The sequence below is a fragment of the Colossoma macropomum genome, unplaced genomic scaffold (assembly GCF_904425465.1).
Source record: "Colossoma macropomum unplaced genomic scaffold, Colossoma_macropomum, whole genome shotgun sequence".
NCBI lineage: Eukaryota > Metazoa > Chordata > Actinopteri > Characiformes > Serrasalmidae > Colossoma > Colossoma macropomum.
This window is the reverse complement of record NW_023494795.1, coordinates 11,480,685-11,497,923: the sequence shown is the minus strand read 5'-3', so window position 1 is coordinate 11,497,923 and position 17,239 is coordinate 11,480,685. Positions and strand designations below refer to the sequence as shown.

General features: G+C 40.3%; 1 protein-coding gene across 5 annotated transcripts in view; it reads left to right on the top strand.

Moving 5' to 3' along the window:
* fryl (furry homolog, like) overlaps positions 1-17,239 on the top strand; it is a 135,926-nt gene that overhangs the window by 33,750 nt on the left and 84,937 nt on the right. The gene's annotated exons all lie outside the window — the stretch shown is intronic.

The following is a 17,239-nucleotide window of genomic DNA, read 5'->3' as shown; positions in this document are numbered from 1 at the left end:
GATAAAGAAAGTACACATTACCTCATCTTTGGCTGAGCTACATTGGTACATCTGTCTTTCTCTCTTCTTCGTGTATGTGACATTGCTAAAGGCATTGCTGAATCAGAAGGCTCTGGGTGGTGGGAGTTGGCGGTTGCACGAGTTTACATTCAACAGTAATGGCAGGAGCTATCTGCTTGAGTTGGCTTCGAACCAGAGAGAGGTGGTTGTGTAATGGGGTCATGTTATTGTGATTTAGGCTATGTTTACACAGCAGGTAAAAGTGGCCCAAATCTGATTTTCTCACCAAATCCTATTTTTTTTGTTCGGCTGTTCACATTGTCTTTTAAATGTGCCCTAAAAGCGACATTAGTCTGAACAGATAAGCTCCTAAACTGACCCGCGTGCGCAAAAGAACAATGCTTCAGCATGGCATGCTCGTCCAGAGGTAAACAATCATGACGGCCAACGAACACCAGCCACTCCCGGAGCTTTCGGTTTCATCTTCGCCAGCATTACAGGAGCGATTATGAAGTTCCAGTGGTTGACAGCTGGGCTCATCACCCACATTATGTTCGAGTTTGCCGTAAAAAGGGCTTGCTATTCGGCCACGGCCATTTCTTTGGTTTGTGTCATCGGATTCTTTAAACGTTCGGCCGTTTCATTCAAAATTTCTTCCAACACGGAGCGGTTGGGATAAGTGCCTTCTGATTTTTTTGGTACAGAAACATCAGTCTAAATGTCTCAGCTGTGCGAAATTATGACGAATGTGGAGTTGGACTGACATAAAAGTTGCATGAATTCCGATCTGGCTGTTCAGACTGAGTCACTTTGCCGCAGATCGGATACATATCGGATTTCAGTACCACACATGAAAGCGTCTCAAATTTTCAAAAGAATTGAAAATGTCATTCAGTGCGTTTTTTGCTGTTCACACTGACGCACAGACACATCTGTGTCACATACGGAGAAGAAGATCGAATTTGGGCCACGTTTACCTGCTGTGTGAACAAAGCCTAAGTCTGCTAACTGCGTCCCATTCAGAACTGAATCTGTAACGGTGTCTGGCTTTCACGTGTTGGTGAAAAAATGTTGTATGTAAAGGCCAAGTTAGCAGTGTAATGTTACCTTGGCTTTGCTAGTCAGATTTAAGCAGTCAGGTCAAGGATGTCGTAGAGAGGGGTTCTTTATGCAACAGGCGGCTAACACTGTAGAGGGTTCATGCATGTGTAGTATAGCTCATCTATGCTAACAGGCAACCCTGAGGGCTGAGCTTATTCTGTTTGTTTACAAAATCGAGACTTCACCGTAGATGAACAGATGAGTTTTTGTGTGTAACACAAACATGCTGGAAATCTACCTTCCAATCCTGATTGAACACTTTTTTTTTATCCAGATTGTTGGTTCACTTCAACAGTTTGGCGAAGAATCACATTCACACAGTTTTCCCACTTAACTCAGATGTTTGGAGTGCAAACATGTTTGGAGTCCAAATTTTGCTTCTTTAGTTTAGAACTGGAGCTACAAGGCTAACATGATTATCGAACACTACAACTTAAGTCAACCAAATAGCCCAAACACTTTCTGTAAAAATACATACCCCCAACTTTTCTCTCACCACTCAGACCACATCCAGGTTTTCATTAATCTTTTAAACTCCTTGGAACCACCGGTGGTTCCAAAACGCACTTTGTCATATTCTTCATAACTTTCATATTTCATAAGCTACATTCAAAAGGTGGGTGTCGTATAAGAGCTGTAACTGTCTTCTTTCCGGTCAGATAGATGGGTGATGTAATTTTAAACCCTTATAATAAAAGAAGCTGAACTCAATTTTTTTTTGTCTACTGAAAGTCGACCCATTTTTCGAAAAATCTGGGCTATAAACGATAAACAGATGGCGTCTCTTCAGTGATCTGCTCTGCAAAAATTATTTTTATAAAGAATTACAAAGAGCATCTAAGATTTTTGGCTCTCAGCAGTAAATTGTAAGTATACAGCAATATGTGTGATCATAAAACACATGTTCTGTTAATTTGAGGGGAACTTTTACAAAAAATAAATAAATATATAAAATAAAAATTTACATTTATTTCATGCAGTCACTGAATAATTTGCCTTATGATTTGGTCATGTAAAGTCGGATGGACAAACCAAAATATAGCCTGGAGAATAAGAGGTTAAGGTCAGTATGACTCATTAGAAAATAATAATGTGCAATAAATATGACCTGAATTCTGTAAGTAAGTCGATCTCCAGGATCGGGGTTGGTGACTTCTGATTTGGAGCATAGATGACTACAAGTCAAGCATTTTGAACAGCTATTCAACTCTTTATGGCCTCCAAGAGTTTGCACCACTTAATACCACATGAATGCCAAGCCTCTGGTTTTAGGGAGTCACTACAAGAGTAGCATGAAATTATGGGCTATATTTGACTCTGACCATGTAATTAAATTGGTTAATACAAGTGTTTACAGCTCCTGTAGACGGCTCTTGACCTATAAGTAGGTCAAATGGATTTATAGTGCACAAAATGCACACACCTGTGTTCAGAACACTCACCACTACCTGTTTTTATTAATCAGGTGAGTAATATAACTAGGCATAACAACCAGAAATCTTGTGTTATAGTTAAAATTGTAAAATTTATGGTTAATATTGTTAAATTGTGAAGCCAAAATTGCAAGCCTTTAGAACGAGCAAGGTTCAGACCTGCTCTTCTGTCTGAGTATGCGTGCAGGCCCGAGTTTGTGAATTTACCGCAAGCTTGGAAAATTGATGAGTTGCCATTGTTTGATCATCTCTGTATGTTCGCCCACCTGCCAGGACATGCACAAGGTTCTGGCTGTGCCTCTGTGTGTGCTCTCATCTCTAAAGCATGACTCCACTCCCTCTCCACTCCCAGCACCGTGGCTATACCCCACCTAGCCTCAGTTTGACATACAGAAGTAAACGACAGATCCTGATCTGCAGGCTTCTGAAGCTGCCTCACATCTGTAATAACAAGGCTAATAAGCACTGCCTGGTTCAGTTGGTTACATAACATTAGGTGAGGTTTGTGTTCAGCTAAAGTCCGCAGACAAAACTGCTTTAGATAAAGAGGATTCTCTGCGATGGTATAGGGAATATTATTGTTTTAGCTTCGGATAGGGCTGGGTGTTGGCAGCCACTTCGCAATATTTTACATGGCATGATACAAACATCATTGTATGATACTGTGCCACACCGGATGTTCAAAAGGGCAGTTTTGTCAAAAAGCTGCAGTCTCTGAGCCCAAGAGAGCATAATCGCCCCTCTCTGTTAGGGTGGGTTGGGTGGTCCTCCATCTCTGCTCATCACTTACCACAATGATATCCAACGCAACTGTCTGTTACTTAACAAGGCAGAATTGGCAGTTAGCGTTCTCCCGCAAGCGTGTTGAGCTGCTCAGTGACGTTGTATTAGTGGCAGTAAGGCTACGTTCACACGGCAGGTAAAAGTGGCCCAAATCTGATTTTCTCACCAAATCTGATTTATTTATTTATTTATTTTTGTTGTTTGGCTGTTCTCATTATCTTTTAAATGTGATCTGTATGCGACATCACTTTGAACAGATCAGCTCCTAAACTGACCCGCATGCACAAAAGAACAGTGCTTCACGTTGCTTCCTGTGGCTCATCCAGTGGTAAACATTCATGACTATAAACGAACACCAGCCGCTCGAAAAGATTTCAGTTTCACCTTCGCCAGCATCTTGACGCTGCAGCCACGCTCTTCTCTGGCCGCGTTCGCCCATTTCTTTCGAAACCTCTTCGAACACAGAGCGATTGCGATAAATCTATTTTTAGTTTTTTGGTTCAGAAACATCAGCCTAAATATTTGTCTCAGCAGTGCAAAATTATGATGAATGCCGAGTTGGATTGACGTAAAAGTTGCATGAATTCCAATCTGGCTGTTTCAGACTGAGTCGCATTGCCCCAGATCAGATACGTATCGGATTTCAGTACCACATATGAAAGCGTCTCAATTCGGAATTGGAAATGTCAGATTCAGTGTGTTTTTTGCTTTTCACACTGACACATCTTACCCGCTGTGTAAACGTAGCCTAAGATGCAGTGGCTGGCTTGACGCGTCTCAGAGGAAGCATGTGTTAGCCTGCACCCTCTCAGCTTAGTAGCGTTGTGTGATGGGGAGACCTAGATAGTGGGTGGACGTGGATTTAATCATGACTAAATTAGAGGGAAAAAACCTACAATAACAAACAGATAAATAATGTTGTGGAAGTCTCTAAGAAATATATTTTGGTTGTGATTCACGCTAGATAGTATCGGCTGATATGCGCTAATTGCAGATAAATCGGTATCAGTGTTTATAACGGCCGATAAATGACAGTTACGAAAAGAAGCGGCGAGAGGGACGACAGATCCTTCAGTCCTGTTCTGAGTGGTGGTGTTGCATAGTTTTTCCATCACAGGGTCCTCTGCAACTTCCCTGTTGGCAGCAAACATGTTTAGAACGACACAAATCACAACTAGCTGACCCAAGCAGGGTCGAGCAGAGTAATCCACAACCTAGATCATCTGCGTTCATGTTAATTTAATAATTATGTGAAATACATTACTTAAATAATAATAAAAATATCCTCATCACTTCTCCTCCTAGCCTAAATAAGCCTGGTAACATTCATGTCAGCCATTCCTGCTTTTGCCACAGTTATGTGATGAACTGTGCTACCTTGACGAAATGTTCCATCACAGGTAGCTTCGCACGTAAATCCTCCTGGGTAGGTTATTTTGGTAGCTTAAATCGCCTTATCAAAACATTCTGCCGGCATTAAAACTACAAAGCTAAAATCAGCTTCTTGTTTGCCAGATTCTTGTTTGCATTTGACTGTTCCTGGGATATTTAGAGAAGCTAGTGGATGTCCTTATCAGAAAATATTACCAGCATTGAAAGAATAAGTAGAATATTTTGATTTTTGCCTAAATCATCTTATTAGACTGGTAAGTAGTGGCATTAAGCTGAGTCTGTACTGGATTAAGATTACAATAAAACGTCTGTAACACAACCAGTTACTGCGCTATACTAGTGATATGCACCTGCGCGGGAGCTCCGCTCACTGGGGAGAACAAATTGTTAGAACACCAGTGCTTTCGGGCGAACATCACAATTAGCCTACGTTTACATTACGGGAGTTGGGATGCCAGGTTAGCAGGTGATTGCAGTTAAATGCAATTCCAATATCAGATCAATAATAAGAATAAGAATAAGAATAAAAATAATACAATTTTTCTATTTATTTGCAAGTATATCAGCCTCTGATGTGTTGTGCTAGAAATGTGTACCAGATCAGACTTCAAAGGGAGTCATGCTTGCCTTTTGGTAGATATTAAAGATATTTTCATTATTTGAAAATGGTAAGTGTGCTCATAAAGCTAACTGTCTGTTTTTTAATTGAAACCCAAAATTTGGGAGTATAATTTAAGACGTTTTGGAAAACTTGCTGCACAGTCGCTCCTTGCAGTGTTAATGACAGGACAGTAAAATTCCTGATTACTTTTGCTGTTGATGACAAAGAATGCTCACACCCTTTTCCAAATAATTCCCCACCACACCTATACTTCCAGCGTCTGGTGAACTGCAGTAGTTTGTTCTCATGCCCTCTCATGCCGTCTTCACACTTTTTCTCTCTCGCTCGCTCTCTCTCTCTCTCTCTTTCTCCCTCTCTCTCTCTTATTTTCCTCTTTGCAATGTAACAGTGGATTCAGTGTGTATGACTATTATGAAGCTATGAACCTGTTCCCTGTGCCAGTGACCTGACTCATTTGCTTAGAGGGCGCAGGAGGTCCCCCTTCAAATTAAAGTACGTGTATACGTGAACCTGTGTTTGTTTGCACGTCTGCAAGCATACTGGAACTTTTTTTGCATACGTGTGTGTGTGTGTGTGTGTGTGCGTGTGTGTGTGTGTGTGTGTGTGTGTGTGTGTGTGTGTGCACGCACGCGTACCAGATGTATAACAGACATTTGTTGTTTACCTCAACATTGGTTTAAAAAAGCTGTAATAATATGACTACATAAGTTACTTCAATTATTATTAAATACATTTCGTTGAGGTTGCTTCTGAAATTTGTAGGTGTGGTTCACTCTGCAGTGTTGGCCAGATCACAAGAGGGGCGAACGAGTGGACATTCTTCATTTATAGATACAAAGGCAGCAGCACAGGCAGTAGTCAGGATGAAGGCATGTAGCGTAAGCGTGTGAAAGCATGTAACTGTACAACTAAATGTCAGCTGAGACGCCACAGATTGAATATATCACTGTATCATTCTTTTTGCATCTAATGGCATTATAACACTGAGCAGTGCTACAGAGACATAACCATATTGCTAATTACAAACTGTAAACTTGCTTCCACCACTCACTAAACTGCATCTGTGGAAGCGAAAAGAATTTTTGTCTTGTATTTTATATTTTCTCTTATAACATTTGCAGGGTTTCCATTTTGGCATGTCTGTTTTCCGACCTCTTTTTATCCCTGAGAATTAAACAGATTGTTCATTACTGAGCCCTTAAGACTTATATATGTAACTGATTTCTGTTCTGATTGGCTGTTCTGTATTTTGACCCGTTCAAAAACACTGAGCTTAAACACTGCATAGTACTTCAGTATGAATGGACTGAGCGAAACTGCTGTATGCTGAATATAAGTACATATGTTGGTTCTCAAGCCATCAGAAACAGTGCTTGCCATTAGATGGACCCTGTGGACTGGGTAGTGAATGGTACATTTGAAATCTTATGTTATAATGTTTACCTTATTGCTTCAAGCTTCTTTTTTTGAAATGAAGTGAGGGGATATTAAATTTTCCATTATATTGACCCTTTTAATAAAGGATACTTACTTCATTCATGCATCCAACAGCACATGTAAAACTGACTGAATTGAATTCACTCTGTGCTCAGGTTCTGTTTGTGTGAAATATGTGATGTGCAGAAGGAACCTGAGTGAAATGCCTTCTTCTCCAGCACAGCCTTTAGCCCTAATCAGGCAGGATTAAATTTACATGGGGTAATTTTCTCTTTTACAGGTGATCCTCTGTGATTTTATTTCCATCTGAATTGGCCAAGTCTGCCTCCTTTCCTGAGAAAATTACCGGCCCAATTACCTACTGTTTTTCACTGAACTCATACATTTAATCCTGTCTGGATACAAATCTCTGTGATTTTGGTGGATTTTCAAGGCAGATGTGTTAGAAAATACAGTTTTTGACCACTGCTACCTGCTGTAGTTAGTTTTCTAGGACACATATTCAGATCTTACATTTTCCAAATTGCGAACCGGTGGTTGGAGGAGATGTTTGTCAGAGAAGCAAGGTCTTGCAGTGTTGAAATGGGCGATTATAAGGACGGCTACAGGTGTAAAACACTATGTTGACATACAGCTCCGCAATATCATCAAAGCATTTGTTTATACGCACAATATCTTCAACTTCTCGTGCGAATAGAGCGCGATCATACCACCATGGGATACAGAAACATTAAGGTTAGTAGAAATTACAGGCCAAATTTGCTGTAGTGCCACCTGAATGCGTGAGTTTTATCACTAAGACATTATTTTTTATTTATTATTTTTTTTAAATAGACGTCCCCCTGAAAAACGAATCCAATCCGAATTTTTTACACAAATAATAATTAGTGTAAACCTGAGCTATAATAGCACAGGTCTGCTATGTTCTTGCTATAAATATCAGTTTCAGAATTGAATGCTGTGTCAGTTTCACTCGCGCACACGCGTGATTCATAAATATCGATACAGCCATCACTGTATTGATGCACTTATCGCCACATGCTTATCCATGATAAATTGCCTTTGAGCACAGCCTTAGTGTAGATGCTGCGCTTGCAGGTATGGACTCTCGGGCTCTGTCTCGGTACTTGTGATCAGGCATGCAGCAATTTGAGCGAGCCTAATAACAGGCCCAGCTTTATCTTTCGGGAGCGAGATCTCTTCTAACGAAGAGCTGCTACACTTATGAATCTTTTTCTGTGATCCCTTTTATTCGATGTAGCTTGCCCGCTCCCTTTCTCCTTTTTTTTTTTTTCCTCTCGTTCCTCCGTATCGCATCTCTCTTACTCTGCCTTAAGAATGACTCAGCTCCTTATATTTGACATTCAAATTCTGACAGTTTGTCTTCATTCAAGTAGAGAAAAACTGAGTTAGAAAGAGAGAGAGCATCCGTGAGAAAGCAAGTCAGGCAGTGTAGGAAGTGGTATCTAGTAATGGGTGTGTCTTCACTGAGTAGTTGCTAACACTATCAGTGCTTCCTCTGTGAGAGTTAACCTTACCCACTTCACTGTTTTGTTGCGCTCTCTCACGCACCCACACGCATCAGACTGCCACTTTTCTCTTCTCTCAGCGTTTGTCTAGAGCGGTAGTCCCACATGCCCCTGCGAGTGGAAATAAGGTAATTCTTTCAACCATGCTTTAAACCATGGCAGTGGCCTTTCTTTGGCTCTTCAGCCAACAGGAGGCATAAAGGGAAGAAGCGGCGCGACTGAGATGCGGCCTAACCTCTCCTTTTTTTTAGTGGTTAGCCAAAACCACTCAGGGTCGATCTGATGCAAAAAGTAGGTCTAATTCTGCCTTCATGTGCTCTCAGAAATGTAAATACAGTGGAGTTTGCAATGTACAAGCTGCTCACAAACGTCCTGTTTAGGTCGCAATTACAAACGGGATCTGGAATCTTTTAACAGGTGGTTTCGGTGGTTGATGGTAGGTAATGTTTTACTTTTCTAAATGCGACTTATTTTTAATAATCGCAGATTAGGACGTTTCTTAGGTTAGGAACGTTTCTTACGGCGTTTTGGTTTCATGTATGTATGTTAGGATGATACCAAAATGAGTCAAGTTAGCTAACTGGCTAACTGTGCAGAACTCTTTGTATTACTTGTTAGTGGGGGTGTCACACTTGTTATTGTACATTTTTTCGATACGGAGGCGTGGAAGACGCACTTTAAATTGAACGCTGTTAGTATTGATGCTATAAAATGCGTGATACTATAGTTCAGTTAATTAATGGTTAATTAGCCGAGCTGTTTGAAATGGTAAGCAGAGACGCCAAGCTTGATCTAGAACAAGAGTGTCAAACTCAACCAGTAAAAGGCCCATATTAAAAAATCTCGTCAAATCTGTGGGCCAGAGAAAAAAATGTTTTTATTTCAGTTTTGCTATAAGCCGAACTGGCCAGTGTTTATTCAAAATATGCAAAAACTTCAACAGGAAAATATAGACACTTGTAGCAGACCTTGAAATATTCATTATTTAAATGTCCCCAGCAGCTCAGCCTTTCAGACCTATGTATTTGCTTGAACTGGACGCCTGGCATCCTTTCTCTGCTGCAAGTTCATTAATACTTGGGCTCAGTTTCTGAGCTGCTGAGCTAATGTGAAGTGCTTATGTTGGTTTAACTGCTGCTGAAATGCATTTGGTGATATGACTGGTGTGGACTCAAATAGAATTGTGTAGGATTGAGGTGTAACCGCTGTCCAATAGATGGTTCTTGGGTTAGGAGAGTCAGAGCACAGGCTGGGGACTGTAGTGCAGCGCATTGTGAAACGGACTAATATTAATAGAAAATTAAAGTACTTTTGCGGGCGGATTAAGATTGTGTTGGGCCTTCTGTTTGACGCATGGGATCTAAAACATGCAAAATCATCACATTCTTCTGTTTGGAAACACTTAAGTTTCCCAGTCGTGTATAATAATGATGGGCAAAGAGTGGCAGATCGACCGGTGACTGTGTCGACAATGCACAATACCTCAAATATGCTCGCTCATTGGTGAATACTTCAGTCAAATGTGTCAGTTACCTGATTGAGGAGAAAACGTGAAGCTGATGTTTGCTTTTTTTTGTTTTTTTTTTTGTTTTGATTTTTCAAACAACCCTATCTTGTTTGTATTTTGTGTTCCACCTTAAATGCAGCAGGCGCCAGAGGGCAACTGCTGCTCTATCGAAGGTGGAGCGGAAAATTTTAATACGAAGCTTGCAAATAGGAAGCCAAATTTAGCCTTGTGATGAAAACACGGGTTCCATCGTGTTGTGATGTAAAAAATGACAATACGTATCACATCATGAGAATTTTGTAACATTACATCCTTCCTTATAAGTGAGTGATGGGAACAAAACAAAGACAGGCATGTAAAGGCAGTATGATTGCAAAGTATCTGTCCTTTTATTTCTCTTCGTCACTCCTCTTCACCCCGTCTCTCTCAGACTGTAGGTTATAGGATGCAGCTGTGTGTGTATGTGCATGTTTGTGTGTGTATGCGTGTTTGTTCCTGCTCTGCTGACAGGTGCGCTCGTTTCCTGCAAGGTGTGCAGTGTCTCGCAGCCCGTGGTTCTCTCTGCTCAGGCTGCTGATGTCATCACGGCTCCAGTGCAGCTGAGCTCTGCGAGCGCTGCAGTGACGCCCCAATATCCGCTTCCATATGGAGCTGTTATTCAGAGCAATGACAAACAGCCAGTTAAAGACAGTAACTGATGTAGAGCCTGAATGCTGGAGGGCTGTTGGGCATGTAGGCATAGCTAGCCTGGTCTCAGCCTCAGACGCTGAGTCTGGTTATACTATACTAAGATCACCACAAGAAACTTTTCTTAAGAAAGCTGAATGTTAGCTGTTCACCAGTATCCAACACTCACCTGCTCTGCACAGTGTGAGAACAGTGAACCTTACTTGGACCTTTTTGTTGGACATTTTGATAATTACCTGCTCCTACACGTCATCCAAAACAAACAGGTTTTGCATGTCAGTCAAAGCTGTCATTAGTGTCGGTGTAGGCAGTTCTAGGCCACATTGAGCGATGAAAGGTAAATGTTAGGAAGGTTAGAATGAGACCACTGTCTATAAAGGGCTTTTTGTAGTAGAGGAGTTGCATCATCAATTTTTATCATCATTTAGGAGCTTCTTTGTTCTCTGTAAACCTAAAGATGGACTTGGGGGTAGAATTACTGTCTGTATTGATTATTGCTTTCATTTTCTTCTTCCTCTCATTCTCGTCTCTCAGCTGTGTCTGTGAGAGCAAAATGCTCTGTCCAGGAAATGCACTCTTGCTTGGCCTCATGGGGAGGAAGGAGAAACCTTTTCACAGACAGGTTGGAGTCAGGAGAATCCGCGGTCAACACGCTTTCACATGCAAACCTGTAACGTAGAAGAGGACAGGTTTCGTTCATACAAGCATGTTTTCTGACACTGTTGCCACTATGTACACTATTCTGTACATGTTGTTAGTTGCTCTCTTGATATTATCCAGAAATTACGTGTAATCACGTTTTCACGTTTTGATGAAGATTCTAACACTCACCAATGTTTTTTTTATTTTTTAATTAATTAATTAATTAATTTATTTTTTTTGGCAGATTATTATTGGGCAAGAACAGGATCTACGCACTCTCAAGCGCAAAGGTGCAAACGGTCGTGCGGTTTAAAAACGCGTTATCAATATAGACTTTTCTTAGGACCTTTCTCATAAACACATTTAAGAAAAAAACTAAGGAAGATTTTGGTGAATGTCTATTTATTTATTTAGTCTGTTTGTTTATTTATTTATTTATTTTTTAATTTATAAGTCTACCATGATGTTTACAAATAGATGACCTAAAATAAGCTCATAATGACTGTGATTGGCTCATACAGTTCAGCCAAAGGGGCGTTAGTCTGAGCATCCTGAACTTCTGCGTACTCAAGGTGTTAATGTTATGTTATTGTTCAAACTTTCATAGGAGTTTCATTGTCCTGACCTGTGGAAAAGCCGCAGATGATTTTTAGGCCCTAGATGTAGTTGATCAGCAAAGACATGTTTGGTGTCTAAAGGTTGTTTCTTTAGTTTATTACTGGTGCTACAAGGCTAATGTTAATAAGATAAGATAATCCTTGATTAGTCCCGCAATGGGGACATTCTCAGAGCTACAGCAGCAAAGGGACAGCAAGGCACTCGAGAAAAGAAGTAACAAGAAGAGAATTAACAAGCAAGTAATTAACCATGTGTGACCATAAAGAAGACCTGGATGCAGTTTGAGCCGGTTGAGATGTTTTGAGGATGTATTTAGAGAAAAGATTCGGGTGACTATTGACCACTAGTGTCTGTTAGCAGCGCTAGGATCGTTGCTCCAGTCTCAAACTAAGGAATAAAAATTTGGACACAAAACACGTCTCGGTTAATCAGCTGTATTTAGGCTAAGTGGAAAGCAGGTTTTTCACCAGGCCATTTGTGTAAAGTCACACATAACCAGAAAGGGTTAAAACACCTAATCAAACAAGGGGTGGTTTTTACTGTCACTACAAATAGTCAAACCTCTGGAGCTTCCTGGAACAGCATGTATTTACACACATTTTGCAGGCGTGTCCCAGGTGATCAGTACTCTCATGTATTGCATTGTACTCTCTGTAATACGCGTTAGCAGGAGCTTTCTGCTGATCTTTGGGAGTTCATAGTATGGCATCTCTGCATTTATCTTGCTTTTAGTAAAGCTACATTTTAATAATTACTTTTTGCAATTTTGTTATAATTTGTTGTCTTAATCTTTTAATTTGCAAAGAAGCTCTACAGATCAGGGCTTCGTCACTTAGAAATTGCATTATTTTGTTATTTAATTATTTTAACAGACAAATCTTACCTTGCTTGGTTCTAAATTGTTTGAGTGGGGAAAAAGTTAATTATAACAAGGAGTTATTAGTTTGTTTAAGTGCGTGTGCGTGCGTGAGCGTGTGTGTGTGTGCGTGTGTGCGTGTGTGTGTGTGTGTGTGTGTGTGTTTGTGCGTGTGTGTGTGTGTGTGTTTGTGCGTGTGTGTTTGTGCGTGTTAGAGAGAAACCACATTCCTGCTATACCCTCTTAATCTCTCAGCCTATTGACAGAAGAGCACCATTTCAGGATCCATGACCAGGATCTTAGTGTTTACTCCAAACACTGAGAAGCCCTGTGGAGGATAGGCGAGTGCATGTGTATGTGAGAGAGGTGGATGATGGGCAGCTGGTGTGACCTTAGCTATATTACCCAGATTACATAAAAGGGTGAGGCCACCTGCACTTGCTGAGGGCTGCTGACCATTTGTCACTTAATTCAGATCTGAATATGGGGTCACAGAGAGGGAGAGACAGAAGCTAGAAAGTCTAAGTAAGAAGAGTTTGAAAGTGCAGCACATTTGTAGATACTGAAAGTTGTATCTTGTGTTCTTTTGTCTCCCACATTTGACTCCCACTGTAGTATTGTTAAAAGCTAGTTCAGTAAAATATCAGATTCATATATTGTGGTCACGTAAATGAATGTACATGCTCCGATTTCTTAGATCAGATTAAGGCCAAGAAATCCTATTAAGAAATCTGATCAATAGGGCCGGATTTTAGCTCAGTAATCTGGTTTCTCAGTGCATGTGTACCCTTACTCTGATTTCTTTCTCTTTTCTCAGTCTGTGCTGGTGTGAAAATAGTAAGAGTCGTTTAACACAGCACCTGCAAGATGGCAGTAAAACACTTTTGGAGCGATGCTGAAATTAAATACGTGCTTGATTGAAACTGTGATAGTCATTGTAATTATAATGTTGAAAGTGCACAATAACAGAAAGAAGCCTTCTGAGTAAATGAATAGGAATATGAAATTAACTGGCCAGTAACTAATGATGCTCAACATCATTTCCTAACAATGAATGTGATAGCATACTGGGCCCATACCAGTAGGGCATACCTGTGTAGCTCAACACTTAAAAAAATAAATAATCTCCCCAGACGACATTTTGTAAGCCTACCCATTTCTTTGAAAGACTAAAACAAGAGAAGGTAGAGAGAACCAGCCTTTACTTAAAGGGAAACAGGAAAAAGGGAAAATTTGGTTGAAAAATGGTTTTCACTGCTGAAAGACACTCCATGTGAGGAAGCTGTGCACACACTCACTAACTCACTAGCTCATTTGGTGTAACTGAGGCTACTAAGTGGTTTAGCTGATTCATGTAGGCTATTAAACATCGCTGTAAAACGAAACAAATTGCCATCAGGCACTAAACGTGCCGAGTCATTTATACGGAACAAGATTTATGTTCAGCTACCAAAGTAATTTCACTCACGATAAAGCATGAACTGTGTTCAGTAAACCAGCTTAAATACCTATTAAAAGATTTTAAGTGTTTTTGCTTATTTCCCTGCCATCGCTACAATCAAGGCAAGCAGAAATTCACTCAGACTCCTCTGAATTTTATCTGTTAAACAGCGTTTCTGAACGCTCTTTTAAGTGCTGTAAGTGAAAAGCACTTTGAGTGCTAATAGCTCCCCCTTGTGGAGAAGACTGCTACAGACTGCTAAATGTGACTTGATAATGTGAATACTATAGTATGTCGTTTACAAAATAATCACTGAACCAATTCATCAAGACCGTAAATTTTAATTGATTGTTTTCTTTAATGGAGTAATAATAAGTAAATTATAATATTAATCATGACAGCCCTGCTAGATTGTTTAGTCATAATCATGTCTTTTATAAGATGTGACGCTGAAAGCAGAACTCATCTCAGGATAACCTCACTTCACTCAGTGACCTCTCACCACTTCAGGCCAACTTAAATAACCATATTGAAGCCGCACTCCATGTCTTGACCCATTTCTGTTTGTTGTGTGTGTGTGTGTGTGTGTGTGTGTATGAGTGTTCAGTGAAGGCCCAGTTCCTGTGTGGCTGTGCTGCAGCGCTCGGCCACAATGCAGGCCTTTGTGCAGCATGTTTGTTTACAATGCTGCCCTCCTGCTTTGCATAACTCCAGCAGGGAGAAACGATCATGTGATGGAGAGAATGTAAGCAGACAGAGAAGAGAAAGAAAGCCATGGTATTTAATGGGCTTGTGGGCTATCAGTGCGATCTGTGTTGGGACCATTTTATCTTGTCCCAGGCCTCAAGTCAGATGATGTCATGCGCTAATGTCTTTGGCATTAGAGGTAGAAGGGCACCGGAGAGACTTGAAGGTTATTTCAGCGTTGTCTTACTCTTCTCTGAGCTGTGCTCTGTTCCATGCCCTTTTGGGGAATCCTGCAACGAAGAACAGATTGTAATTGACCTACCCTGGCTCCGCCCATGATGCACTTGTTTTTAGCAACCGTAGATGGGTTGGACAAACTTTACAGAACGTTACGAAAAATTCTGTCTAAGCCGAATGAGAAATTATTGTGCGTGACATGTAAATTCGGCGAATTGAGTCTAATCACTGCAGTGTTTTACTGTCGTTATGTAACGTTGAGTTTCCACTTCAAAATGCTGAGACACCAAACTGTGCTTTGTTGTTGCTCCTGCTGCAAACCGGGTTCGAAACAGCAATGGCAGTGTTTAATGCTAAGCTTGATTATATAACCAAAAGATACATAAATATCTGATTTGTCCTGGTGGTGCATTTGATAATTAAAACAGAAAAGCCTTTCAAATAATCGGTACGTTTACCATATTTATGAACTTTCTTTCCAATAAGCCATTAAACTGAAACATTTTTTTTATTATTATTACAGAGATAATAACTGAAAAATGTTCATTTGTTGCAGTTCTGGTATTTCGACAAAAAGCTTGTTTTGCATAGGTTGCAAGATCAGCATCAACGGTGGGCCAAACCAGTTTTTATTTTGGCCGATCTGTGTTGCAGTTTTATTACATAAACCAGGGGTCGGCAACCCATATATGAAGAGCCATTTTGTCCTTGCAACAAAAATCAAACCACCCTGGGAGCCACAACATTTTATGTCCATTTTAACATCTTGGCTGTAAATATGTCTCAGTATGTAGTATAGGCTAAGTACTAGTATAGGCTAAACATGTAATATAAACAAAATGCTCTGTTTTACGCTTTAGCTCAGTTATAGCTGCTTTTCTTGCATCTCTGGCAGGAAATATTTTCTCAAAAACAGTTTAGTTTCTAGTAAAATGTCTCTCAACATTCGATTTTTTACAAGGCTGAAGTCGCTTCTCATTACTCATCTTAAATAGTGCCTGAGGTGCCAGAATGTAAAGAATGCGGCACCATTTAAGGTGGAGCGGGAAAATTCGAACAAGAAGCTGACTTCATCTTTGTGACTTTTTGCTGTTCGACAGTTTCTTGTTGTGGATTAAAGGTATCAGGAAACCAGCTAGACTGCTTATAAATGCCAAACAGTCAGTCCATTCGTCTCTAAATTATCAACGTTCGTCCCAAATCTCACTCTTTGCCTTTTCGTTGCTACTAGCTGGACGAAATTGTTGTCTACATTGCTGTGACCAGCAGTCTGCACACCAGTCTTCAGGGTTAAAGGGTGAATTAGCAGTTGTACACTAACTCCAGTGTTCACGACCATTTACTGTTAAAACAGTGTTGAACGACCAGCAGAGCCTGATTTTTACTACAAAGGAGGATTATTTTATTTTTACCTACAAATCTAATTCTGCTGTGGAGCCGCAACAGGGCAGTAAAAGAGCCGCGTGTTGCCGACCCCTGACATGAGCAATGCAGATATGCATGAGTACTCGCTTAACCATTTGAGGAGCCCGTATTCAAATTCTGAAATCACTCTTCAGCTTTTCATTATTTTTCACCCCAGCAAAAAAGAGGAAATATACAACCTAACAATTCACTGAAACACCACTTTTATGTTTTAATTGTTTATTTAACTGTAAAGAATGAAAGCTTTGCTTGTCTTTGCTACTTGGAAAAGAAGATGCCTTAACTTTCCTAAGGAGTGTGATTGAGAAGGCAGAGACAGTGCGTCTTTTATCATTAAATAGGTTAGGCTGATGTTAGCTAAGTCAAAAAAAATTATTTCTCTGGTGTTTGAACATGTTGGCACATCGTCCGAGGGGAAAAAACATCCGTGGCAGACAAGGCTCCATCAGCACCCAGTGTTGTACCAGTTTAATGTAGTTTTAGCTCATTAGCTCATCTGAGGCAGTATCCGTTTTCTCATCTGACACGAAAACCTACTGACTTCCCTCAGCTATTTTTGCAAAAAAATTACCCTAAAATTTTCTGGCTAGCGTATTTATTTAGTACATGGAGTGTGAGCAATGGTTATAAAAGGCAAATGAAAATAGGCCCAAAAAATGTATATCGGCCAATTTAGTTGTAAAGACATCTCAGTTGGAATTCACTATGAAAATTCAGGATCTGTGTATCCCTGGTTTTGCACTGGTTTCTCATTAGGTTGAAAGGGGTTTGTAAAGACTCTTCAACCTCACTGTGAAGTGGTTAGCAGGGGTAGGTCACTTGATTTTGATCTGATTTTAGAA